Genomic DNA, 25,958 nt, shown 5'->3' with positions numbered 1-25,958 from the left:
TGGTGGATATCATCGTGACATAATGTTGAAAGGTAAAACTAGAAGATCACTAGGTCGCAGGACCAAACTGAACTCCAAATTTATCAATTCTGCTCAAACAAAATACATTGTGATGGTGTTCAACCTTAAAAACAATATATAGAATAGGGAATGATGACACTCTTGCACTAGATGCCTTTGCATTGATTGAAGCAGCATTATACATTTTTAGGGTTTTTAGTTTTACTTTCAGTTTTAAAATGCACACTTTTCTAGATTGCACGCTTAATGTAAAAATATGTCTCGTAACGTTAGTAGTAAACAAGCAATGCATAGACACATCAGCTTCTGGCAATAACAGGCACCATATGCATTACTGAATGAATAGAATATGCATGAACATGCCATACAGTACTGGCACTGTGTTATGTGTAAATGTTTAGAATAACTCACTATTAAAAGCTTACTGCATCTGGTACATAGAGTGGGAGTGATGGTGTATATTATGCCCGTCAAAAAGAAAACAACCATATATATACAAGGCTGACTGGAGATTTCTTCCCTCACAGAATAACAAGATTGGCAGGACATTTGATGGAAGTTTTTTGTGGGGTTAACATATTCTGTCCTCCTCTTTATCTTTATATCCACTGAGAAATTTTTATTTGTTTTGTTTCGGGGAGAACAGTACCATTAAGTCTATATAAACATGAACAGCAATTCATGCTTTGGTAAGTTCTATTGGATGAGAACACAACTGCAATGGTGTGAAAGTCCATTTCTTGATTCCTTTAAAAGACAGCAATGTGTTCTGTTATAAAAGTTTTGAAGTGGGGATACATCTGTAATGTTAACGTTTATACTGTTGTCTGATGTTGTCTTCTTCCACCTTTAGTTTGTTCAAATTACATATATACCTTTAAATTATTTTCCTGTCATGCATGTTTCAAGATTGTTATGGACAGCATTTACCCTTTGAGGTGAGATTTCCTGTTGCTCAAACATCATGTTCAACATCAGAAGGTTTTAAAAGGACCACTCATCTTACACAGCTAAGTCAGACTAAACACATTTTTTGCAGTTTAACTGCTGCTGGATTCATTCAGTGTGTACTATCATTGCCGATAATGAGGGCCAGTTCAAGGGTATATTGTATCCTTAGACAGTGTTGGGTGCAAGCGGGCAAAAAGTGACATCCAAAGGAAAGTCCCCCTTTCTTATGCACACTGTCGGATCCGTGACTGAAACTGATGAAAAGGGGTGGAGAGGTCCTCCTTAGAAATCACATATGAAATCATCAGGGGGGTTGGAATTGGAATTGGCATGCATTTCCAGAATCTGAGGAAAGCTCAAGGAGGAGTTTTGCCGTCACCTGGGTATGGCACTCATTGGCCTGTGCCTAGTTGGCCAATGCCTAGAGATGGCCCTGCCAATAACTAATCTTTACATCTTATCTGGATGTGTAGTAGTAATGTCTTTGGGTCTCTGTGGGACTCTTTTGGATTCTTGGTGAGATTGTTTGGTTTATATGTTGGCATAGCATCATTTATGCCATTTCATCTGTTTTTATTCCATCATTGTGTTTGCTTCCATTCCTTCATTTCTCCTTCATCCATCACATAATTTGGAATATATTGGACTTTATGTATGTTGTGTGAATATTTATTGTACAAAGTGTTGCATTATAGGGTGGCGCAGTGGTAAGCACTGCTGCCTTCCAGTTAGGAGACCTGGGTTCGCTTCCCGGGTCCTCCCTGCGTGGAGTTTGCATGTTCTCCCTTTGTCTGCGTGGATTTCCTCCCAAAGACATGCCGGCTAGGTGGATTGGCGATTCTAAATTGTGCCCTAGTTTGTGTGTGTCCTGCGGTGGGTTGGCACCCTGCCCAGGATTGGTTCGTGCCTTGTGCCCTGTGTTGGCTGGGATTGGCTCCAGCAGATCCCCGTGACCCTGTGTTCGGATTCAGTAGGTTGGAAAATGGATGGTGTTGCATTATTTCGTAAATTAAGAGACACTGGGGTGGGGTAGTAATTTTCTTTCTTAGGTGCACTGTAAACATTCTATGCTTAACATTACATAAAATTAATACAGTATGTTATCACTCATCAGATGTATTTTCGTTTCTGCTTACTTTGGATTGCGGTGATGTTTGGAGGGATTGTTGTGTGGTAATCACTGAATCTGCTTTTCTTACTTTTTATACTGTCTTACAGTATACAAAACATAACTTTTTTCATCATTGTCTTTATATCTTTTCATTATGGATCACAACATAAAAGTTGCATTGAATGCTGTTATTAGCTCAGACTGAACTATGGGCTGACATGTCATCTATGGTTCATTGTGCTCGTTGCTCTTATGCACCAAACAAAATGAATTTGAGCAACCGAAGCAAATTATTGAAAACAGCACCATGAGCCACAGTGCTTCTTCTACTGTTAATTAATTAATATGAATTAATGAATAGGAACTCTTGTATGCCAGCTGAAATTAATCAGATACCATGGCCTTGTTGAAAGTGCACATAGTAACAAAGTAAGTGGAAAAATTTCATTGTGGTTCGAGGACCATTAAAAAAAAAAGAGTGGAAATACAACATGAACAAAATTTAACTACTGGAAAAGCAGCATTAAAGGAATGAGCACACATTTTCCAACTTACTTAACTGTTAAATCCTAAACTCTACCAGACTGTCAAGTTTATGTAACAATGTGAGCAAGGCTAAAGTGCTGGTGGCATTTTATACATCATAGTTCATTTACTCTCGCAACAACAGTCTTGCTGTGAAAACTACTACATTCAGATTCTGGGAAGATGTGCAGCGGGGGAATGGAGTTAAAAGCAAAGGTCAGAAGATTGTTTACACACAGGTACTGTGTAAGGGTGGAATTCAAATGGCAGGAAGCATTTTATCTAATTTAGTAAATTATAAACTATACCCGTGAGTGCTCCTTACCTCATCAGATTCATGCATGGGATCTTTGTCCTCATTACTGGATATATGCATTCTGAACACCACCTTCATTTCAGAGTAATTACCACTTAACAAAATAAAATTGATGTGAAAAAATAATTCATTTGAATTATGTGTAAATGAATGTTTTTGATTATGCAGCAGTTTTTAATGCAAACATTCTCTATAAATTAATATGATCTCTGCCTTTTAATTTTCCTCTTTGGCGTATAAAATAAAAAGTCAAATCAATACTGTTAAAAACCTCCCATAATTAAACAAACATTTACTGGATGAACAATACAAATGACTAGGTTTAACCTCACTATTCCTTGACACAGGTGATTTCATTTGAGGCATGACAGTACAAAATCAGAGTTAAAGGGCAATGGAAGCCATTTTGGGACTTCAGACAATGACGGTTGCACCGTTAGTTCACCTTCAGGCATAATCATGTACACTCCCACACTTATTCACACTAAGTCATTTTAGTCACTAATCAATGTACCAAGCCTATGTCAGAAACAAGCAACATGGGAGCATTCTAATTAGATGCCCCAAACCACGTCAATTGGTTCCTCTATATTCAGTGGAAACATTTGTTCTAATTTGACATCCTTCAATGTTCTGGAGCTCCCTACCCTATCATGTAAAGTGAGTCCAGCAACCTTGCATAGAACCCAATTTCAACCAGTTGAAATTATGATTTTATGAGTCATCACCTACAACATAATTAGATTAATTAATAAAGTAAAATAGTTTTACAAAAGTAACTTTTAGGTTATTTCTGATAAATGGCCTGTATTTGATATAGCGCCTACTAGAGTTCAAGAACCCCCCTAGGCGCTTTACAACACAACAGTCATTCACCCATTCATACGCTGGTGATGATAAGCTACTTTGTAGCCACAGCTGCCCTGGGGCACACTGACAGAGGCGAGGCTGCCGAACACTGGTGCCACCAATCCTTCCGACCACCACCAGCAGGCAAGGTAGGTTAAGTGTCTTGCCCAAGGACACAACAGCTGCATTCTCATGCCGGGAGCCAGGATCAAACCTGCGACCCTCCGATTGCTGGACAACCCGCTCTACCGACTGAGCTACTGCTGATAACCTAAAGACAGTCAAATATGACCAGTTCCTTTGAAATTAATCATGCCATTATGTCAAATGTGAGGAACAGCATGTACAGTAAATAATATTTATGCATATACACGATATAAAAAAACTACTGCTGTTGACTCTTGGAATTATGCAGCTCTTTCTATGTGAAGATGAATGTTATTTGTTCACGTAACTGAAGATCTACAACCCATGAAACCTGCTGCACAGACCACAGAGGTTAATTCACTATTCTATAGTAGTGGTTTTCAAATTCAGTACTGGGGAACCCCCCCTGACTGCAGGTTGTAATTACAACCAATTTCAAAATCAATGCATCAATCATACTTTAAGTTGATCTCATTGTTTATTTTTATGGTCTACAAATAATTTAAAGAATGTTTTGCCACTTTCTTCACTTTCTTTTTAATTTACCCATTTCAGAAGAGTTTGCTCCTTTAATTGTATCCAAATGATGATGATTAGCAATGCACAGAGCAGTTAAAAGTACGAACACTGAATGTTAAAGGAGAGCAATTACTGCACTGCCATTACACTTACATTACACCACTTCAGAAACATTTCTTACAAAAGGGCAGTGTGATTGTCCGAGTCAGCTTCCATGCTCTTTAGTTGCTTCTGAGAGCCTGTTGAACCCAGAACCATCAATAGTCAGAAACCATGATGGGAAATGAGAACACGCAGTGTGCAAGGGGTTGGTGCAAAAGTGGCAATAAAAATCAAACAAATGCAATAATATTCTATAAATAAATAATCATCCATCCATCCATCCATTATGCAACCCATTATATCATAACTGTAGGGTCACAGGGGGTCTGCTGGAGCCAATCCCAGCCAACACAGGGCGCAAGGCAGGAAACAAACCCCAAGCAGGGCGCCAGCCCAACACAGTAAATAAATAATCAATAAAATCTAAATGAACAGGCCATAAGTTAAAAAAACAAATAAATAATCCATGGATAAAAACAGTATTAATCTTCCTATTATGCTGAAAAAATGACACCTTTTGTCTACAGGTCAAATTGGCCCACACTGTTTACATAAAGTTAAAAATCACATTAAAGCTAATCAAAATCAAATCATGTAGGCCCTGGAAACATTTTGATTACATCAGAAGTTGAAAGTCTACCTTGGCATGGCAGCTGTGAAGGTGACCATTCTACTTTACCATCTTTAGATAGTCCTCTTGATAGTTGCTCTGTTCCATTCTTCCCATCTATTGGAGGGCATGTAATGGCAGACTAATCCTCTAAATCCTCTTCACCTGAGGCACATTCAAAATCTAGATCTTCAAGTTTAATGCCCATTGTATTAGAATATTCTTCCCCCTCTGAAACCTTTTTCCCCTATTTCACTGTTTGCACATCTTGGGCTGTCTTTTGCAGAGCTATTTTTTATAAAGTCTAAGAAAGTTCTTAGTCATCCAAGAGACTTCTTCAGTTCTGTAATCACATGGGTACTCCACAGGCATATAAACTCACAGGCACTTGCTCTGCGGTGGCCTGAGCGTTGACACTCAAGGAGAGTTGTATATGGTTGTCTGTCTCATGTAAAACGAAGTGTGAATTGTTTTTGATGATTACAGGTGTATTTTATTTATTGTATGTTGGCAACAGGTGGTCACTTAGTCCAGAGACGGAAATACACATCTCTAAACTGAAGGAGTTGATTATGCCCCCACATACTGTAGATATAATAGAGTCTAATCAGTTGTTGCCCTATTCATCAAAAACAATCCATCCTTCTTTTGACCTTAGTCAGACTACCACCCTCAACATCCCACCCAGATGCTTTTGTTTTGGGTCTGGGCACATTTCATTGTACCTTAAACTATCCAGGTCCAAATAACCAGCAACTTCAGCTTTGTATAAAACTGCACAGACTTTCCAAATGCATTAGGGTGACCACGCTTGGAGTATAAGTTCATTAGCCTAAGTGACAAAACGAGAAACAACTTCAAGGAGAAAAATAGACAATAACCTGCAATTTAGACAACTCAAAAATGGAAGTCGGTCAAATTGACCCATACCATAATAAGTGGGTTAAACAATAGTCATTAGTTCCTTATCCTCTCTTTCATTCTTGACAGAGGCCAGCGTGACTTCTTTTCTTCCTCCCCAACTCAGCCCATAGCTCACACGGCTGGTGGAGACTCCAGCAGCCACGGTCCTGTAGTCAGCTGTTCTCTCATCTTCCTTCTCTCCCTCTTGACGTCCCTTGGATCCTTAAGTAGGATTCCACTACCATTGAACCCGTCCCTCCAATAAGTCAGTGGGGACAATCTGCCCTAGAGTGTCAATTGTTCCACAAGGCTAGTGACTGCTCTGCCTCCTTTCTCACTCGCTCACTAGCTCTGCACAGACACCCGACACTGCACTTCATTCACCTGATCTGTTTCTGTCTTTGATCTGATTTAGATTTTTTCCTTGACCTGATTCGTTGATTCACTCCTTCTACCATGCAGGCTCCTCTTATACTGCCTGATTGGGGGCAGGTGCTATCCTCCTGCCACTGCAAGGTGTGAATGAGGCACCTGACTGACCCACTCACATTTGCACGTGAATGCAAGATCAGCCAAGCACCCCAGTCAACCCTGGAGAAGCACATACAGTGCACATCTGCACCTGTTTGAAGCCTGTATGCTCCTGGACTCAATTATATATTTAAAAATCTGGCTTCATCATGGACCTCTTATCACAAGCCGACATGTGAATCTGTCACTGAAGCAACTGATCCCTATAGCATTCAGAGTTATTATCATCATTTGTCCAGAAATTTGTGGATTAAAAAGTAATTTGCAATGTAAATTAAACACATAAACTTTTGGTAATAATATTTAAGAAATTCTTAGAATAAGAAAAAAAAAAAAACAGTTCATTAAACAGTGAGATCAACTAAAGGTTAATAATGAAGCAATGATTGTAAAATTGGTTTGAATAAAAACCCAGAGCCATAAGTATCCCCCAGGACTGAACTGAGAGACCACTGCTGTATATCATGATGCTCAGGCCTTAGATTTTGCACTGAATGGGTCAGTTACAGGGGGTCGACATGATAATTCTTTCACCGTGCCCATTCCTATAGCTTGCCTCTTGCACGCTCATAATCTCTGTGGTGAGCTCACCTTCACCCACTTCTTCATTTCAAAAGTCAGCACAATGTTTGAGTAAAAATTCTGAAGATTTCATTTTTTTCAGAAGACTTACACCACAGCAGAGATTGCACACTCTGCATCATTTGAAGGATTTAAAGAAAGAAATTGATTAGCCACAACAAAGGATAAAATAGAAATTTTAATTGGGAGAAAAAGCAAAAGCACACAATTTCTGTAGCCTACCACCAGTTATAAATAATCTGATGCTCATATCTTTAACACATGGTGGAAGAGGGCAGCAGTTCTGAAGCCCAGTCCTGGAGGTCCTATATGGTTTTCATCCTAAATAATCTCTTTTTTTAATTGGATCCTACAGTAATTAAGTAAGCTCTTGACTCCCAAGCTTGTTTTGTTTTTTTGTATCATTCCAGTAATTACAAATTGTTACATCAATGAGAGTGCTGGATTCTATCCCAGCTAACATAGGACACAAGGCAGGAACAGACACTGGACAGGGTGCCAGTCCTTCGTAAGGTGAAAACACAAACATACACGCCGAACACACACACACATTTAGTGTTACCAATTCTCCTAAATTTAATGTCTTTGGACAATGGGAGGAAACTGGAGTACCTGGAGGAAAACCACAGAGACACAGGGAGAACATACAATCTCCATGCACGTAAAACACAAAATGCAAACCTGGACCTCCTTACTGTGAGGCAGCAGTATTATCACTGCCACCACGTAATTACAATTACAGAATTGTTACTGAATAAAGCAGGAATAAACATTCACAGGTCTTTTTTGATTTTTAGTATTTTGTTCTTTTTAATTATCTTAGTATTTATGCCTTTGAACATACAAGTGGGTAACACTAGAATAGCTGCTGTTTTGCAGTCAGTGTTGTTTGTGCCTGTGCCTACTGCTTGTCATTGATAGTTAGTATTCAGTAACAATTAAGAGAGGAAACTGCACAAAATAAGTACAAAAAAGTAAATAATTGAGTTAAGAAATAAAGCATAAGGCAAAAAATAGAAACCATCTATCCATCCATTGAGGGTGGGGCAGCTAGAGCCTATACTAGCAATGAATGGGCACAAGGCATGAATAATACCTGGACAGGGCACCAACCCATTGCAGAAAAATACATTTTACAAATGTACAGTAAACCTAACACTACTGCAGTTTCCTGGATGCAAAATAAGAAGAAATAAAAAGGACAGCCTAATAAACAATGAGATCCATTAAAGATAAAAATGATTCAGTAATGTGAAATTGATCTTACAAAAACCTGCACCCACATGGGTATCTCCAGGACTGAATTGAAGAAGAACTGCTACAGCGCACTTGCTTATTCATAATTATAAGAAAAGAGTACAGAAATCTGGTCAGGAATGCAGAGTTAATCTGCTAGTTACACAGAACAAAGATGGAAAACTCAATACCGCTTTTTAAACACAATTCATCCAGTCCCAACTCAAGACATGCCTTTGGGCAGCTGTCAAAAAGTGACTAGTGCATCCATTTTCTGGTTATTGAATAAAGATGGTACTCCTGTTTCCTTATGGTAGACACAATGCTTCACTGAGATCTAGTACATGCTGCTTAGACAAGACAATGAAAAGACTTGATGAATGGAATGTCAATGTAAGCATTAAGTCACCCAAAAGAACTCAAGAAGCAGCACTGCACATTGAAGAATTCAGTGAACTGTCAAACATAAATGCAATTATAATGCCTCCAAAGTGCAATAAGAAGCAATGTACCCCCATATTAGTCCTTCTGTCAGGTGGAGTCTCCATGTATCTGCATTTTTACAAAGCCATGTGGCATCAAAGGGAAAAAAGGGTCAGACTTCAATGAGGTGTCATGGTGATATGCGCCAAGTATCTGCAGTCTGTATTGTTTTTTTAGCTGCATAACTTTGAAAAATATTTTACTCGAGTGAAACATCAAGAAGAAAACTTTTCCAGAAATGCCTATTTGAGTATTGATAATTTTGTTTCCAATGTCACGGTCAAGTGCAGGGGGACATAATTTGCAGTACAGTGCCATTATACATTATTCAGACCAGTAAATAACAAGTGGACACGAGCTCAGCTTTTCAATTTGCTGTCATGTTCTTAATGAAGGAGGCACTGCAGGCACTGGTAAAGCTCAAATGAATTAGATCTGTAGTTTGTGTGTCCTTATAAACAAACAAACCAAATAAAGAAAAAGAAGAACTTCTCATTGGATATTCTGCAGGCAAGCAGAATCATCATTCACGTCTCACTGATCCAGCAAGGGCAGCAGTCAGGTGAGGAATACCAAAAGACTCAGACAGTGGGCAGCCTGCAGCCTTCATTTTGCCCTTAGAGCTATTGAACTCACCACATGCATTCTCAGTAGTGGATGGCAAGAAGATTTTCTATTGCCCGGCAGCAAAGAGATACACATACAAAAAGTCACATTGCGACATAGACAGGTGTACAAAGTAAACTGCCATGTGACCATGCTGTCACGAGAAAAATCCCAAATCTACAGAAATGAGTATAATATTGAAAAGACAGAAAGGCTGGACACACACAAAGAACAGCAAATGTGCACATATAGAGTAATTAATACTCACACACATTCACATATTCATATGCATATACATCTTTAAATGTAAAAAATGCACATATAATAATGTAACCTGGTCAGGTTTCAAAATGAAACTATAACTGTTTTTGATGTGAATAAAGTTTATTGAAAGAATTGGGACACCAGTTGTGGGGGTTGGGTAACGTTGAGTATATATATATGGGTTGCCTGATTAAAAAAAAAAACCGCCATTGTAAGATAGTTAAACAGCAGATGTGATATAGTTCGGAGAGCTGAAACCAGGAAAAGAAAAGTATAGTTTCAAGCAAACCGCCGAAACAAGAAGAAAGAAAGAAAAGAGTTCGTTGCCAGAAAGAGTCGCAGTTGAGGCAGCACGCCGAAACAAGATGTAAAGAAAGAGTTGCAGAAAGAAGTCGTAGTTGAAGCAAAACGCTGAAACAAGACAGAGGCGCTGTTGAGGCAAGACGCCGAAGCCAGACGGAAAGAACGAAAGAGAAACGAGAGTCGCAGTTGAGGCAGCACGCCGACACAAGAGCGAAACCAGACGTAAAGAAGAGTTGCAGAAAGCGTCACAGTTGAGGCAGCCCGCCGAAACAAGACGTAAAGAAGAGAAAAGAGAGGCGCTGTTGAGGCAAAACGCTAAAACAAGACAGAAAGAGAAAAGAGGGGCGCTGTTGAGGCAAAACGCTGAAACCAGAAAGAAAGAGAAAAGAGAGGCGCTGTTGGAGGCAAAACGCCGAAGAAAGACGGAAAGACAGATAGAGGAACTAACGTAAGCACACGGCTAAAACATCAAAGGGAAAACCGGCAGGCCGGACGAAAATGTAGAAATGGCGATCAGTGAGTAAAGAGGGTGTTTGAGAAAGAGGGAGACGGAAGCATAAAGGAGGTACCAGAGTATAATAAGGAAGATATCAAACAAGGTCGGTCTTTATTTTATTTTGTTTGTGTAAAGCTGCTTGAATAAACGTTCAAGTGAAGGGGCCAGTTTTTGTTTTGTTTGTGTGGCCACTACGCACCCGAGCTACGGCTGGGGCCCCCAACGGAGCGAGTAACATTTACTGACTGCGTAAATAAGTCCTGGGTGAGCTCACCAGTAGTTTCGGACACAATATATATGTATTGTATAGATGTAAATAATTTAGCGTTTGTTTTATGTATTGTATGTATGTGTATATATATTTGTAAATACTTTTAAGTTTTGGGAAAACTGTTTATGTTCAAATTAAGTAAAGAGTTTGGTTTTATAACATATCTGAGTAACAGTGCTTGGATTGGGCATTACCGGGTTTAAAGTGGGCTATAGTGAACCTGCCAACAATAGAGGTGGCGACACCGTTATAAAGAGCTCAGGCCTTTGCCTACCGATAAAGGATTGGTGGTGCAAGGGGGTTACAATAATAGTGACAATGACACACTAAACAAGTAGATAAGCAATCAGATGTGTCATATTGTCTGTGATACACTCTTCTTTGAAAATCAAATTATGAATTCATGCAGAAGCAAGGGAAAGATCACACAACTTAGAAGTTAGGTATCCTAATATTTCCATACAGCATGTAAAGTGATCACTTTGTGAAGCTAAGTGAACAAAGGGCTGATACCATTCTGTTGATGTGCTTTCAAGCAGTACCTTATAATTAACTTAAGAAATCAAGGCATAACAATGCTAGCAGCTTGTGAAGCCGAGTCCAATTATGTATGAAACATGCAGGTAAGCACTACCGGGGTAAAGTCAGGGTACATAGGAGTTGTTAAGAAAGGCTAAGAAATTGCAAAATCACGTGTTGTTTTCACAAAACTTGAGAATCTACTGAAGGAAAAGCTAACAGTAGAATGAAACACAAGAAGAGATACTAGCCTTCACAGAGAACACCATTTTTTAATTTTCTTGTCCAAACATATTTTAGTATTTGCAAATAAATCTCTCTATTATAAAAGGAAATCCTGGAATGAGACTTTCTCGGAGATATTTTCACCGTGAGAGATTATTTTAGGTCCCACGAAATGAGACTTTGCCAAGAGATTTTGACAAGTCCCACACTCTTCTCAAATATGTACATCCACGCCCACGGTCCAATCACTTCTCATTCGTGCAAATACTATTGCCAGACACAAGAGTAAACAATGAGTAGAAGACAAAGTAGAACCTCATAAAGAGGTTCAAAAATGTTGGTGCAATACACATGCAGAGCAGGTTCGAGATTATGACAGTACTAAAATTAATAAGTCTCAAAAAACTGATAATAAAGATCGCATTGGCACTAACAAACGTAAATTACTACTCAGTGAAATAACAGAACAGTAAAAAAAGATTGAATATATGAACATAGGTGATATGACAGAAGTATGTAGGTATTGTTTGGCTTTAAACTTTAAGTCGGAGAGTTGTAGATTATCTAATTTGTGTTGCCATCAGGGAAAAGTAGTGTTTCTTCCCAATGAAGAGGCCTATCCGCGTGAATTATAAGATTAGTTGTTTGGTGAAAGTGAAATCCACATACTCAAGCTGCAGAGACGCTTAGTGGCTGGTGCATAGCACAGGCCGGGGGGTTGGCAAGTGAAGCGAGCAGGGGGCGAAGCCCCCTATTATATATAATATATAATTTAATATCTTTGCAAATAAAATATACAGCCCATACCTCCAGAGGTGAGAGAATATATTGTCTTAGATTATAATGCAGAAAAGAAGACACCTGGACAAGATCAGGACCACACATCTGTCAAATGGCTTCATGTTTTCACTTGTGTAAATATACTCATCGGTTTGCTTGATTGAGACATAGGCACTATATCTGCTGAGACCACAATCTAAAATTGGTGTTCAGTACTTGCAATGCTCTGTTGGATAATGGATGCATAGATGAATGGATGGATGGATGGATGGATGTTCTAATGATTGTGCCTGTTGGTGTTTTCTTATTCATTGACACTCTGTATTATTTGTTATTTTTATCATTTAGCCACTTTATTTGCTATGTTATTTGTACTAACATACACAATGAACATGAGAATATGGAAAAAGTTTACATTTGATCAGCTTCAACTAGGGTTTATTCTTAATCGATTAATGTAATGTTAACCTTTTTTTTCTTTTGAAATAAAAAAAAAATCTACTAATATACAATATATGACCCTTTTAAACTCAACACCACATTTATGCATTCCAGAAAGGTCATAAAACACATGATGTGCAGATAACAATAATCTCACCACTTGAATTTGTAATATTTGCAGGCAATTATTTTATTTTATTTATGTATTTATTTATTTAAATACAGATCAACAGGGAAACATTAGATGAAATTACATTTTCCAGTACAGTAATTCTGTGCTGATTAAAACTATGGGGGTCAGTTTGGCCACATACTGTACATTAACAGTTTGCTTTAATTTAAAGAGAACAGAAGGATTACACATCATTTGTCAGGTGTCCCCCTGTCTGAAGTTGTTTTACAGCTGGTTATTAAATTTATGGTATAAGGTCCATTTGTTATTTTGTAAGGTTATGTTAAATTGATAGAAATATATGTTAAAATGTTTGGGGATTTGGTCTCGTCCGATGCGAGAGATGGACGTCTGAAGTGGAGCTCCGCTAGCAGTGGTGCTATTTTTCATATTATTTGCTTATTATTCTGAGATATCCTGTATTTATTCAACCCGAGAGGGACCGCTACAGTATATGTAAACACATATAAACATGGCCAACAAGAGGGGGGGTCCGAAAGAATCGAAGACTAAAGCTACATCCAAGCTGCAATCAGCAAGCCCTAGTTCGAGATACGGCCTCTCAGAGACAGACCTGGATCAGATGGGCGAAAGTACAGACTCCTCGGGACCACGGTCCGCTACATCGTCGCCTGCTGAGAGCGAAAAGGGGAGCGAAGGTGCGATCGTGAGTGCAGATGTGGATAGCTCGCCGATTGGAGAGGATTACCTGAAACTGGAAAAGGCCGGGAGGTCCGCGGCTTCAGTTACGCAATCACGCGGGACTGGAGCAGCGGGACACCGCTTCAGCAGAGTCTGCTGCTTCATCTACGGTACAAGAAGGCACATTTGAGCTATCTGAACTGAAAGTGTTGCTCGCTGACCTCAGGCAAGATATAAAGAAAAGCGAGAAGGCTAATGAGAAAGCAACGGCAAAGGCACATGAGAGACTGAAACAGGAATGGAAACAGGAGATGAAACAGGCCAATGAATGTCTGCGACAGGAAATCCAACAGGCAAATGAAAGGCTTCGTCAAGAGGTACAGCTTGAACTTCGACAGGTGCTGGGTAAAATTGAAGAGCGCATTGAGAAAAACTCGCTAAACTGAGCACGCTTGCTGATCGATTGGAGCATCTTAGTGAGACATTCACGAATCGGATCGAAATAGCCGAACATCTAGCTGCCAGTGCCGAGGAAAGAGCAGTAAATGTCAGTTGAATGTAAAAACTCGGAGAAAAACTTGGAGACAGACTGGCTGCTTTAGAAGATGGGAATAGAAGGTATAATGTCAGAATTGAAGGCTTGCCGGAGAATCGAGAAAGTTTAAACCCGTGAAATTCAACTGAACTTTTTCTAAAATAATCGGGGCGACTTTAAAGCAGAATCTGAGATAGCAGCGGCTTACAGCGTCGCTGATCAAACACCGTCAGACCCGACCAAGATCTTTTATAGTCCGTTTTGAACGATTATCATTTAAGTTAGAGGTGATGGAACTCCTCAGGAAAAAAGGAAGATATTATATATGAAGATTGCCACATTCGCGTCTTCCCTGACTTCTCTCCAGCAACAGCTATCAAGCGCGCCTTCTATAATATTAAACAGCGCTACGGCAAGCCAATGTCAAATACGGCCTCCTGTATCCGCAAAACTGAAAGTGGAATGGCAGGGCATTTCTATGTTTTCGCTAGCAAGGAGGAGGCAGAAAATGAGTTAAGAAAGCTGATCCCGGACTATTCTGATACATAATTGTGAGTCATGGCGGTAAATGATAAAGCTAGGATTAATAATCTACTGTCTGATCTATTTGTTTTAAAATACGGGTTTTTTATCAGCATATATTCTCATATTCTTATATTATTATTACTTACTTATTACTTATCATTACTTAGTATTACTAGGGCTAAATGTTTGTGTTTTATTGTGCTTAATTACGTTTTCCTCCTCTTTTTTTTTCTTTTCTAATTATTTCATGTGTACCCTAAATGAGACTGTTCAATATCATACCCTTGGTTTGCTGTTATTGCTATTACTGCATTAAGACTTGTTATGCTTGTTTTGGACACATCTTTAACACCATCACCTGGGTTTATTATCTGGGGATATCATCTTAATGCACTAAAATTGATGAAGATTATATGTATGTATGTATGTATATATATATATATATATATATATATATATGTATGTATATATATATATATATATTAAGTGCAAAATTCTTTTCTTTCTTTTTCCTCTTTTAAAGACTATATTGGTAACAGATATCTCTATCTTTTAACCTTAAAGCGCCACTGCATGGGGGCTTGATGTGCTTTGGACGTGCTCTGTCTCTGGGTATGTCAGAGGACTGGGACTGCATGAAGTGGGTTTTAGCCTCACCTGGGGAGGCAAAAAGGGAGGGTGGGGGTTAAGGGGAAGAGAAAGAGAGCAGGCTTGATCTATATCTAATCTATCATCTCAATCTTTATAATTATAACTATCAACGTAATAATAAGCTGCATGGCAACAACTCTTGGGGGAATAGGAAATTAAGACCTAAACTATTTCACTTCCAGTTAAGACTATAATATGACACCAAAAACTCAGAATCAGTGTCTCCATGATGGGACAGTTAACTCGTAAGCTGGAATGTTAAAGGCCTGAATCACGAATTAAAGAGAAAGAAAGTACTTTCTCACCTAACAGGTCTAAATGCTAAAATAGTATTTTTACAGGAAACCCACTTACTAAGTAAGGATCAGTTCCGGCTGCAAAAGACTGGACTGGCCAAATGTTCCATTCTAGTTTTACAAAGAAAACTAGAGGGGTGGGAATTCTCATACATAGAACAGTACCATTTGTAGCATCAGATGTAGTATTGGATCCTGAAGGGAGATATGTGATGGTCATGGGAGACTTATCTAACTGTAAAATGATTTTGATAAATGTTTATGCACCTAATGTTGATGATAAGGAATTTATACAAAATTTATTTGCATCCATTCCCAATCTGAACACTCATAAACTTATAATGGCTGGGGACTTTAATTGTGTTCTAAATCCACTTTTAGATAAGACTTCCTCCACAGGGGAACGCAACTAACACCGCAAAGATAATTACAAAGTTTATAACTGATCACAACTTATCAGATCCCTGGAGGTTTTAAACCCAAATTCAAGAACATATTCTTTCTACTCACCAGTACATCATTGCTACTCAAGGATTGATTACTTCTTTATAGATAATAACTTCTTGCCTAAGATTAAATCTTGTAAATACGATGCTATTGTTATTTCAGACCATGCTCCGATGATCTTGGAGCTGAAATTACTAAGCCCCATACACTCACCCAGATGGCGTCTCAATCCGCTTCTATTAGCTGACGAGAATTGTACTGAATTTATATCCAAACAAATTGAATTCTTTCTAGAGACAAATACATCCCCTGAGATCTCTGCAGGAACACTCTGGGAAACTCTTAAGGCCTTCTTAAGAGGACAGATTATCTCATATCTTTCCCACAGAAATAAATCCGAGCGAAGAAAGTAGCAGAGATAAAAGCGAAATTACTAAAATAGATGAAGAACATGCCAGACTACCAAGCGAGACTCTACATAAGAGGAGGCAGGCTCTACATTCAGAATTAAACCTCTTGACAACTAAAGAAACCGAACAACTAATTTACAAATCCAGACATCATTATTATGAACATGGAGAGAAAGCTAATAAGCTTTTAGCGCAACAAATTCACAAGCAAGAAGTGCAAGCGCAATCTCGTAATTACTAACACGAATGGAGATAAAATCATCGAACACAAAAATATAATGTGCACTTTTAGAGACTACTATAAATCCCTATATACTACTGAGTTTAAAGAAGACAATATACAATCTAATGCATTTCTGGATAAATTACAGATACCACAAATTGACGCTATTAGTGTGGAGGAGCTCGATAAACCTCTGTCATTATCAGAATTACTGGATGCTATAAAGTCACTCCAAGGTGGAAAAGCAGCAGGCCCTGATGGCTACCCTGCAGAGTTTTACAAGAAATTCTCCGCTCAGCTAGCTCCCTCCTATTAGCAACATTTACAGAAGCCAGAGATAACCAATCTCTTCCACAAACCTTTCGCCAAGCACTAATCACTGTCTTTCCAAAACAAAATAAGGACTTATTACAATGTGCATCATACAGACCAATTTCACTTCTGAATAACGACGTTAAAATACTCTCTAAAATCATAGCTAGAAGGATGGAGAAAGTGCTCCCCTCAATAATATCACAAGACCAAACTGGATTTATTAGGGGCCGACACTTATCTTCAAATCTTCGACGCCTGTTTAATGTAATATACTCACCAACTAAATCAAACACCCCAGAAATATTATTATCATTGGATGCAGAAAAAGCATTCGACATGATTGAATGGAAATACCTTTTACTATTTTGGAGAAGTTTGGGTTTGGCCCGAACATTTGTGCATGGATTAAATTACTGTATACTAACCCAGAAGCTTCAGTTTGCATCAATAACATTTGCTCAGACTACTTTAAACTAGAGCGTGGCACAAGACAAGGATGCCCTTTGTCACCACTGCTGTTTGCAATTGCCATTGAACCACTGGCAATACATTGTCGAAATACTGATCAGATAAAGGGGATTAGCAGAGAAGGACTGGAACAGAAAATCTCATTATATGCAGATGACATGGTACTGTATATATCGGACCCAGAAAATTCTGTGCCTGCAGTCTTAGCAGCACTCACAGAATTTCAAAAGCTCTCTGGTCTCAGAATTAATCTGAATAAAAGTGTACTCTTTCGGTGAATTCGCAAGCATATAATATTAGATTAGACACCCTTCCTTTTATCATTGCAGAACAGTTTAAATACCTCGGGGTAAACATCACAAGTAAACATAAAGCTCTTTATCAACAAAATTTCGTCGTCTGTATGGAAAAAATTAAACAAGACTTGCATAGATGGTCAACCCTTCATCTCACACTAGCTGGAAGAATTAACACTGTTAAGATGAATATTCTTCCTAAGCTCCTTTTTATTTCAAAACATACCAATATACATTAATAAATCGTTCTTTAAGCAATTAGATTCAACAATAACCTCATTTATTTGGAATTCTAAACATCCACGCATCAAAAGAGCGACCCTACAAAGACAAAAGGCAGAAGGCGGCATGGCTCTACCTAACTTCCAGTTTTATTACTGGGGGCAAATATACAGTCGATAAGAACCTGGACACAAATAGAAGAACATACACAGGCATGGACCGCAATAGAAGTAAAATCCTGCAGTACTTCTTTGTATTCCTTGCTTTGTGCTCCAATAAACACACGTTATCGGCAATACACTAATAACCCAATTGTGCTCCACTCACTTAGAATCTGGAACCAATGTAGAAAGCATTTTAAGACGGAGAAGCTTCTTTCTGTGGCACCCTGCAAAAGAACCACCTCTTTCAACCCTCACAAACATATGCAGTTTTAATATCTGGAAAAATTTGGAATTAACTTGCTTAGAGACCTTTATATAGACAACGTCTTTGCATCCTATGAACAATTACGTTCCAAATTTAACATTCCAGCTACAAATTTCTTTCACTATCTTCAAATCAGGAACTTTGTTAAACAGAACCTTCCAGATTTTCCTCATCTTGCACCCTCATCCACGCTGGAAAAATTATTGCTCAATTTCAAGGAGTTAGACTCCATCTCTACAATATATAAAATCCTTTTACAATCCCTTCCTTTCAAAGATCCAAGAGGACACTGGGAAAATGACCTCTCAATTAATATATCAGAAAAGGAGTGGAAAGTAGCAATGCAGAGAATTCACTCAAGCTCCATATGCAAAGCATACAATTATACAACTCAAAATTATATATCGAGCACATCTGTCTCGACTAAAACTCTCAAAATGTTTCCAGGGCATGATCCAACCGGCGAGCGTTGCAACCAAGCCCCAGCCTCACTAGGTCACATGTTCTGGGCCTGCTCCAAATTAACATTATTCTGGACAAAAATTTTTAATTACCTCTCAGACAGTCTTGGACTCACAATCCCTCCTAACCCATTAACAGCTGTGTTTGGGGTTCTTCCAGAGGGTCTTAAAGTGGAGAAAGACAAACAAACTGTGATTGCATTCACTACACTGTTGGCACGCAGACTTATTCTGATAAACTGGAAGAACCCAAACTCTCCTCTTTTAAGTCAGTGGGAAACTGATGTGTTATATTATTTAAAATTGGAAAAAATCAAATACTCAGTTAGAGGATCTGTGCAGACTTTTTTCAGAACATGGCAGGATCTAATCAGTAATATTTTGAAATGATTTTATAAAGCACAGAGAATTTGTTGATTTAGGTATTTTTAAAAGCCTTAAATTTTACACCGTTTGGCTTGCTCTCTCTCTCAAGGGTGGGGATCGATCTGTTCTTAGCATAATTCTTTTTTTTTTTTTGTAAAACTTGATTGCTATGTATTGATTGTAATAAAATTAATAAATAAATAAAAAAAAAAAAAAAAAATGTTTGCCTATATACTAATGCATAGTCTATGAAAAATCCTACTATAATCCTCGAAAGTTAAATTGAAATGGAATATTCTAATTTCTTGTCAGTCTGACTACAGATTACTCCCATTTTGTTATCTACCCTGCAGTTCGTAAGGCATGGAGGACAAACAGTTTTCAAACCGTATCATATACTATTGAACATATTTACTATACTGAATGTGCCATACATATAGAACATACTGAATGTATTAAGTAAAACATTTGTAAGTTTGCCATTCACAAACAACACAACAAAGTATCTGATGTTTAACAAGAAAAAACTAAGTTTGTAGAAGAAGTATTTTTTCTTTTTGCCTTTTATCCTGTGTGTGTAATAAAATTTTACTCTAATTTTGTGTGAACTGTTTTGCTTTGCATTTTCACTAAATCTTGTTAAAATGAACTTTATTATAATGAGAAATTTCTTTGTTTTGCTTTTGACTCATGCTGGTTCTTACGTTGCCAACTTGGTAGCTGCTTGATTTGGGGAACCTGGAAAAGACGCAGCTACATATGGTATTGGTTAATCTCTCCAATCATTACTTGTAAACTTAATCAGACTGTTGATTATGTTTATATAAATCTCAACATAAATTAAAAAGAGCCTTGTTCCAAGCAGTGGTCCTGACCTGACCTTGTCCAGTTCCAGAATAACCAATTCTACTGCACATCTTACTCTGAATCCGTAACTGCTGGATGTTGATGACAAGTTTCTTATGGGGAATTTAATGCGTTTTATGAAATTTGAGGTAAATGGTATTGCTGCTATCTCATAAACTTCAGAAGTTCCTCTTCTAAAATCATGTTAACTATATGTTAGGATGATTATTTTTTCTTCATTTATTTCAAATTGCATATATTAAATTATCAATGATACAAGCCAAGTTAATTAGCCTGCAGGAATCAGGTTTGATGCAATGTCTTTGCATGTAATTTACCGATGTTAGATACCTTCATCCTTGAGTGTATGAATCAACAAAGAAATACATTTTAATGCTCCACTGGGCCTGCCAATACCCAAGGAAGACTCTGACTATCACATGTGTTTCAATGATCTATTTTCTTACCTATAAGATCTGAAAACATGTTGTTGATGGAATATAGTGTTTTAGACCTCACAGAAAAAGATTTTTTGTATCCATTTTTTGCTTTATGCAATATTTAAAAAGTGGAACATCTTATCATGACACCATTTTGTTTATGAGTTGAATGCGGATAATTTTTTGTGATTTCAATTGTCATTGGATGGAGTGTTGACTCTGAAAATAGGGATCAGCGGCATCAATCAGAAAGTTGCCAGTTCGAATCTTGTAAATTCCAGAAGTGACTCTAAGGCCCATAACCTGCAATTGCTTCATCCTAGGTATGACATTAATCTGCATCCAGCCCTGTAAGAAGGTCCTCTGACTTACAGGGAAAACTTGGGGGGTTGGTGTCAGGATTAGCACTCCTTCCAGTGTGGTGTGAGTTGTCACCTGCTGCACTCAGATCCCAATCCAGGTGGTTCATCATGTGGTGGGTGTGGCAATGCTTTATCAATGCATTCTCCCAACCTCAATTGTCATTGCCACAATGACCGATCCCAGAGACACTTAGGAGGGTGTAACATCATCTGGGCCTCATGTATAAATGGTACTGTACGTACTCACAAAAATTTTGCATATACCAGTTTCCTTGCACACTTTCAGATGTATGAAAACTAAACTTGGTGTAAAGCCATGCACATTTTCATGGTAGCCCTCTATCTTGCATACGCATGTTTTTTCTCAGTTTTGCAAACTGGCGGCACCCAGCGTCAAAGCAGTGCTACTGTTTCTGTGTTGTTTACCTTTCTTTTTCATATTTGCATCATTGACATGGGATTTATCAAATAGACCAAAATTAATTGCATATCATTTACAATTTTAATTCACTTGATTGTAATCATTCTGTAACAACATAATGGTGCATGGAATGCCCAAACTGTTCCAACTACCATAGCTGTTCTAGCGTTGTTAGAAGACATCGCAGATGGACGCATTAGAAGAGAGTGTGTTATTACAGATGATGATTATGACTGGCTTCTAAGTCGATTTCGATTTTCAAGAGCTATTCTCTTGGAGCTGTGTGCTGAACTGGCACCGGCTTTATAAAGGCGGACTTTGAAAATTATGCTCTACCTGCTCCTTTGTAAGTTCCATCCACTCTTTTTTAGCCACAGGAGCTTTTCAATGTAAACTTGCTGAACAATTGGGTATTTCAAAAACATCACTGAGTAGCGTCATGCCTGCTGTATGAGATGGTTTTATCCTCTTGTCAACCAGATATATAAGATTTCCTTAGACTGTGCCTGAACTGCAAAACATCAAAGCACAATTCGCAGCAACGTTTGGTTTTCCAAGTTTAATCGGAGCAGTCAGCTGCACGCACATTGCTATTGCAATGATGCTGGACAAGTTACATCAGCCAGGAATAAATCACCAAAAGAATGAGCTGACAGTATATCATATATGGCTGGAGAAAAAAAAATGACAAATCCGTACAGTTGCAGGTGATTTTTTTCCAAATAGTGCAGTCAAAGGCCAGCAGTTCTTTTAAAGATAACGGGTCACCTTAAATAGCCATGTAAAGAGAAGAGAATCGATCCGTTGTGTTGCTTGGCACTGATGCTACACTATAAAGATGCCTTCAGAGAATTAATTTGCTTATGCAAATAGAATGTATAATCGACTCCACTCTATTAATGAGCTACTCTATACTCCACAGAAAGTGTGTCGTGGCTTGACCATACCTGAATAGATGCACTATGATGAACTTGACCCTGACCCACCAAATGATCAGCCAAATTGGACAGCATGACAACTTCATTTGAATGTAAAAAACAGAATTTAAAAACAGGTAATAAGATGCTGCATTTATTTTTTAACCAATTTGTTTCAATTGTGGTCAATATCGCATAGTAGAGCCTTTATATTCCTTAGTTAATTGGCCACATCTCTTTCAGGCATCCACTATTGCATTTTGTAGCTCCAGAGCAGTGTCTGTCAACACACAGCCAGATGGTCGCCTAGTGGAGGTGTGTGTGCAGCCAGTGTGTGAAGATGTGCTGGGGACAACAGCACCATCACTGCATGGAGTTGTGCCATCGGGCATGGGAGTCAACGTTTGTAATATTGTCTGAACCAGAATAAACACATTTCACATCAACTTTGATATCTGAACACTTCTTTTTTTATTTTGGGAACTATGCGATTTTCTGAACTTGAACTTTCAAGTGTATCCTCCACACTGTATCATTCCATAACTTCCTTTTCTTGCTTATACCACTGCTTAAGCTAATAAATGGTAAATTTCCCTTGCCTCCACTTTGCATTCGCTGAAATTCTTCTTTTTTCCACTTGATTTTGCCATTGTTGTTCAACAAAACAAAGAAAGAAGATGATATTTATATTGATTTGCATATTAAAATATGTAAAATTCCGGGGGGAATTGAGGTTGGACTGTAGGTGTATGCAGGTGCATTAAATTTCATGTTCATTGGGATTTGTAAAAGGGAAGTATGTGGAACTTGATGTACATACAGTTTAATGCATCTGGATTTTTTGTGCATACACACATTTCTGTTTTTGTCTGATAGCAATGTTTTAGTATGAATTCCATGCACAGTGTTTTATATGAAACCCCGATAGTGCAGGTATGAATTTCAGCATATTCTATTATGGAGCAACCAATATTAAGATACCTGTGTAATGTGCATTGGTTTATTCTGATCTCTCTATTGTGGTCCTAAAAATTACTTATGATTCTTTTGAAATCACTTCAGTTTTTTTGCTCAGCACCTTCTGACTCGCAGATAGAATGGGTGCCTATGATATCCTGCTTGTCTTGTCTTGAGGTCTAGATATGTATCCTATTTTTGGCTTCCAAGACCTGAACAACTGTAATTTGTAGGCCATTATTGGACCATGTTTTGTGCAGGAATTTACACCCTTATGATAAAGAGTAAACCAATAGATGTCTCCAGTAAAAAATGATCAGAAGAATTTGAAGGTTTGCTTGCTGCATCAACCAAAGCCAGGGGTCCACTCCGTAATGGATTACATGGGGTCATAATTATGCAGAGGCAGTTTTTCTGGCACCAGTGTGTCTGGGCTTTGAGTTCCTCTCTGTATTCAGTATCATGTCATGTCATTTTCTAACCCACTTAATTCAGACCTGTCTCATTACCATTGGAAATAAGACCCACCACTATTATGTCTTTGACATAATTCACAATAATATTAGACCTGTTCCTACAAATGCAGTCATTGGTGTAGAAGGAATACAGGAGAGGACTTAGTACACATCATTTTACAGTTGTATTGCATAGCAGTCACTGATTAATTATTGTTTTTTTAGCATTTATTTCTTACTTTTGTATATATGGGAATGTATTATTATATATTTCATTATTTTATTTATAATTTTGGCGGACATATTCTTAATTGTGGCTGCTGCCATTTTGTGGATTGTTTTTGCTTTCTGTGTCCATTCTGTGGATATCATTGCAACCCTATTGCCATCACATGTTGACAAGAAGTTGTGCGTTATGATGTCTCTTCCAGGAAATATATAAGGAGTACATGTGCTCCTCTTGATTTCTAAGTTGTTGGATTCAAATAAACAGCAGTTTGTGGTGTTACAATTTTGTTATCTTAAAAAGTGTTTAGGGCAAAACACTTTTCTGCTTTTATTTTTGATTTACGTATCGGGCTCAGGTCACTTTCTTTTGATACATGGGTTTGCCTTTAGCTTTTCCTCTGACTGTTCTTTCCTAAAAAAGCAAGAAATATTTACTGTTTTCCTGTTAAGCAGAGGAGATAAAAACTAGAGTAGTGGAGGAAATGTGTGATTGAACCCGTTTATAAGGAGAAGGGTGATATTCAGGATTGTGTAAACTATAGAGGGAAAAAGCTGGTGTCACACACAATAATAACTTGGTAAAGGGTTAAGGAGAGAAGGCATATGGAAGAGACCACCATAAGGCAGGAGCAGTTCGGTTTAATGCCAGGGAAAAGAATAACTGATGCAGTGTTTGTATTGAGACACCTCATGAAGAAGCATCGAGAAAAACAGAAAGGTTTGCATAAGGTGTTTACTGGTTTGGAGAAGGCTTATGACAGAGTGTCATGTTAAGAGGTCTGGAGGTGTATGAGACAGAAAAGAGTACCAGAGCTCTATGTGAGGATTGTTCAGGGTATTTATGAGAGAATAAGGACTTGGGTCAAAAGCAATGTTGGGGTAACAGACAATATCCCAGTTTGAGTAGGTCTGCACTAGGCATCTTCTTTAAGTCCATCCCTTTTTGATCTGGTCATGGATGTGATAAGTCATGGAATAAAAGACCAATCCCACTGGTGCATGCAATTTCTTCATGACACTGTGTTGTGTAGCACCAGAAAAGAGGAAGTGGGAAGAATGGAGAAGGGCTTTGGAAGGTAGGGGATTAAAGATAAATATGAAGACAGAATATATGAGGTTTAATTATTAATCGGATGTGGCAGAAATGAGAATGTTGAGATGAATGTTTGTAGTTACAAAAAAGGACAGAATAAGAAATGAAACAATCAGCGGTACAACAAAAGTGGAAGAGATATACCTGAGAAAGTTTAAGAAAGTAGTTTGAACTGGAATCGACATGTAATGGGGACAGACAATGAATATGTGAGCAAAACAATAATGGGAATGGAAGTACAGGGGAAAAGAAAGTGAGAGGGGTGGTCAAAGAAGAGGTGGATGAATAAAGTAAAGAAGATCTGAAGGAAAAGGGTTTGACTGGGAAAGAGGTGTATGACCGAGCTGTTTGGAGAAGGTTGAACAAGCACATTGATCTCATATAGAAATGGGAAAAGATAAAGATGAAGAAGTAGAAAAAAGAAGCTTTCAAGTTAAGCCAAACATTAATGTACTTAGGTAGGGTTCCTTAAATGTTTTGAGGAGAAAAGGCCATTCGGTAACACATAACACAATCTTGTCCTAAAACCAACATTGTGTTGTAACAAAAGGTCTTCAGTTAGCAATTATACATTGCACTTCAAGAATTTCAGTTCTTTGAGTAATAAGCTCCAAATCATCATCTGACTTGAAAAGGTTACTTATTTTAACAATGACATTAACATTTGCCACTTACTTGAAACTGTCAGCGATAAGCATATTACAATTTCACTGTAATGATATGGTAGTCATTAAAGTTAATATCTTTTCTATAGATATAGTGCTTCTAAGTTCATCAATGACAATTATTTTCAGATTGGGTTCCAAGATATTAACAAAATGTCAAAAAATTGACATTGTCACAAAATCATGACAGCTAACACATTTGTTTCAGAATGGAAATCTTGTAGGCAAGAGAGATAGCATCCCTGAGGCACACCAGCCCAGATTTTTTTTTAACCTGCTCTTATACTGTACAAGTCATCCAGCAAAAATGAAGAAGAGATGGAGT

General features: G+C 38.1%; 1 protein-coding gene and 1 long non-coding RNA gene across 5 annotated transcripts in view; one reads left to right on the top strand and one right to left on the bottom strand.

The window, feature by feature from the left end:
- The window catches only part of epha6 (eph receptor A6), a 371,198-nt gene that overhangs the window by 232,590 nt on the left and 112,650 nt on the right, over positions 1 to 25,958 (bottom strand). The window lies entirely within an intron of this gene.
- LOC120523580 lies at positions 10,110 to 22,661 on the top strand. 2 transcript variants are annotated; one of them, XR_005632657.1, is made up of 3 exons: positions 10,110 to 10,658; positions 22,241 to 22,372; positions 22,479 to 22,661. It is a non-coding gene; the product is annotated as an uncharacterized LOC120523580 (long non-coding RNA). The 2 variants fall into 2 exon arrangements; XR_005632656.1 differs by having other exon boundaries at positions 10,110 to 10,819.

Source organism: Polypterus senegalus, chromosome 2, assembly GCF_016835505.1.
Source record: "Polypterus senegalus isolate Bchr_013 chromosome 2, ASM1683550v1, whole genome shotgun sequence".
Lineage (NCBI taxonomy): Eukaryota > Metazoa > Chordata > Cladistia > Polypteriformes > Polypteridae > Polypterus > Polypterus senegalus.
This window is presented reverse-complemented; position numbering and strand designations above follow the sequence as displayed.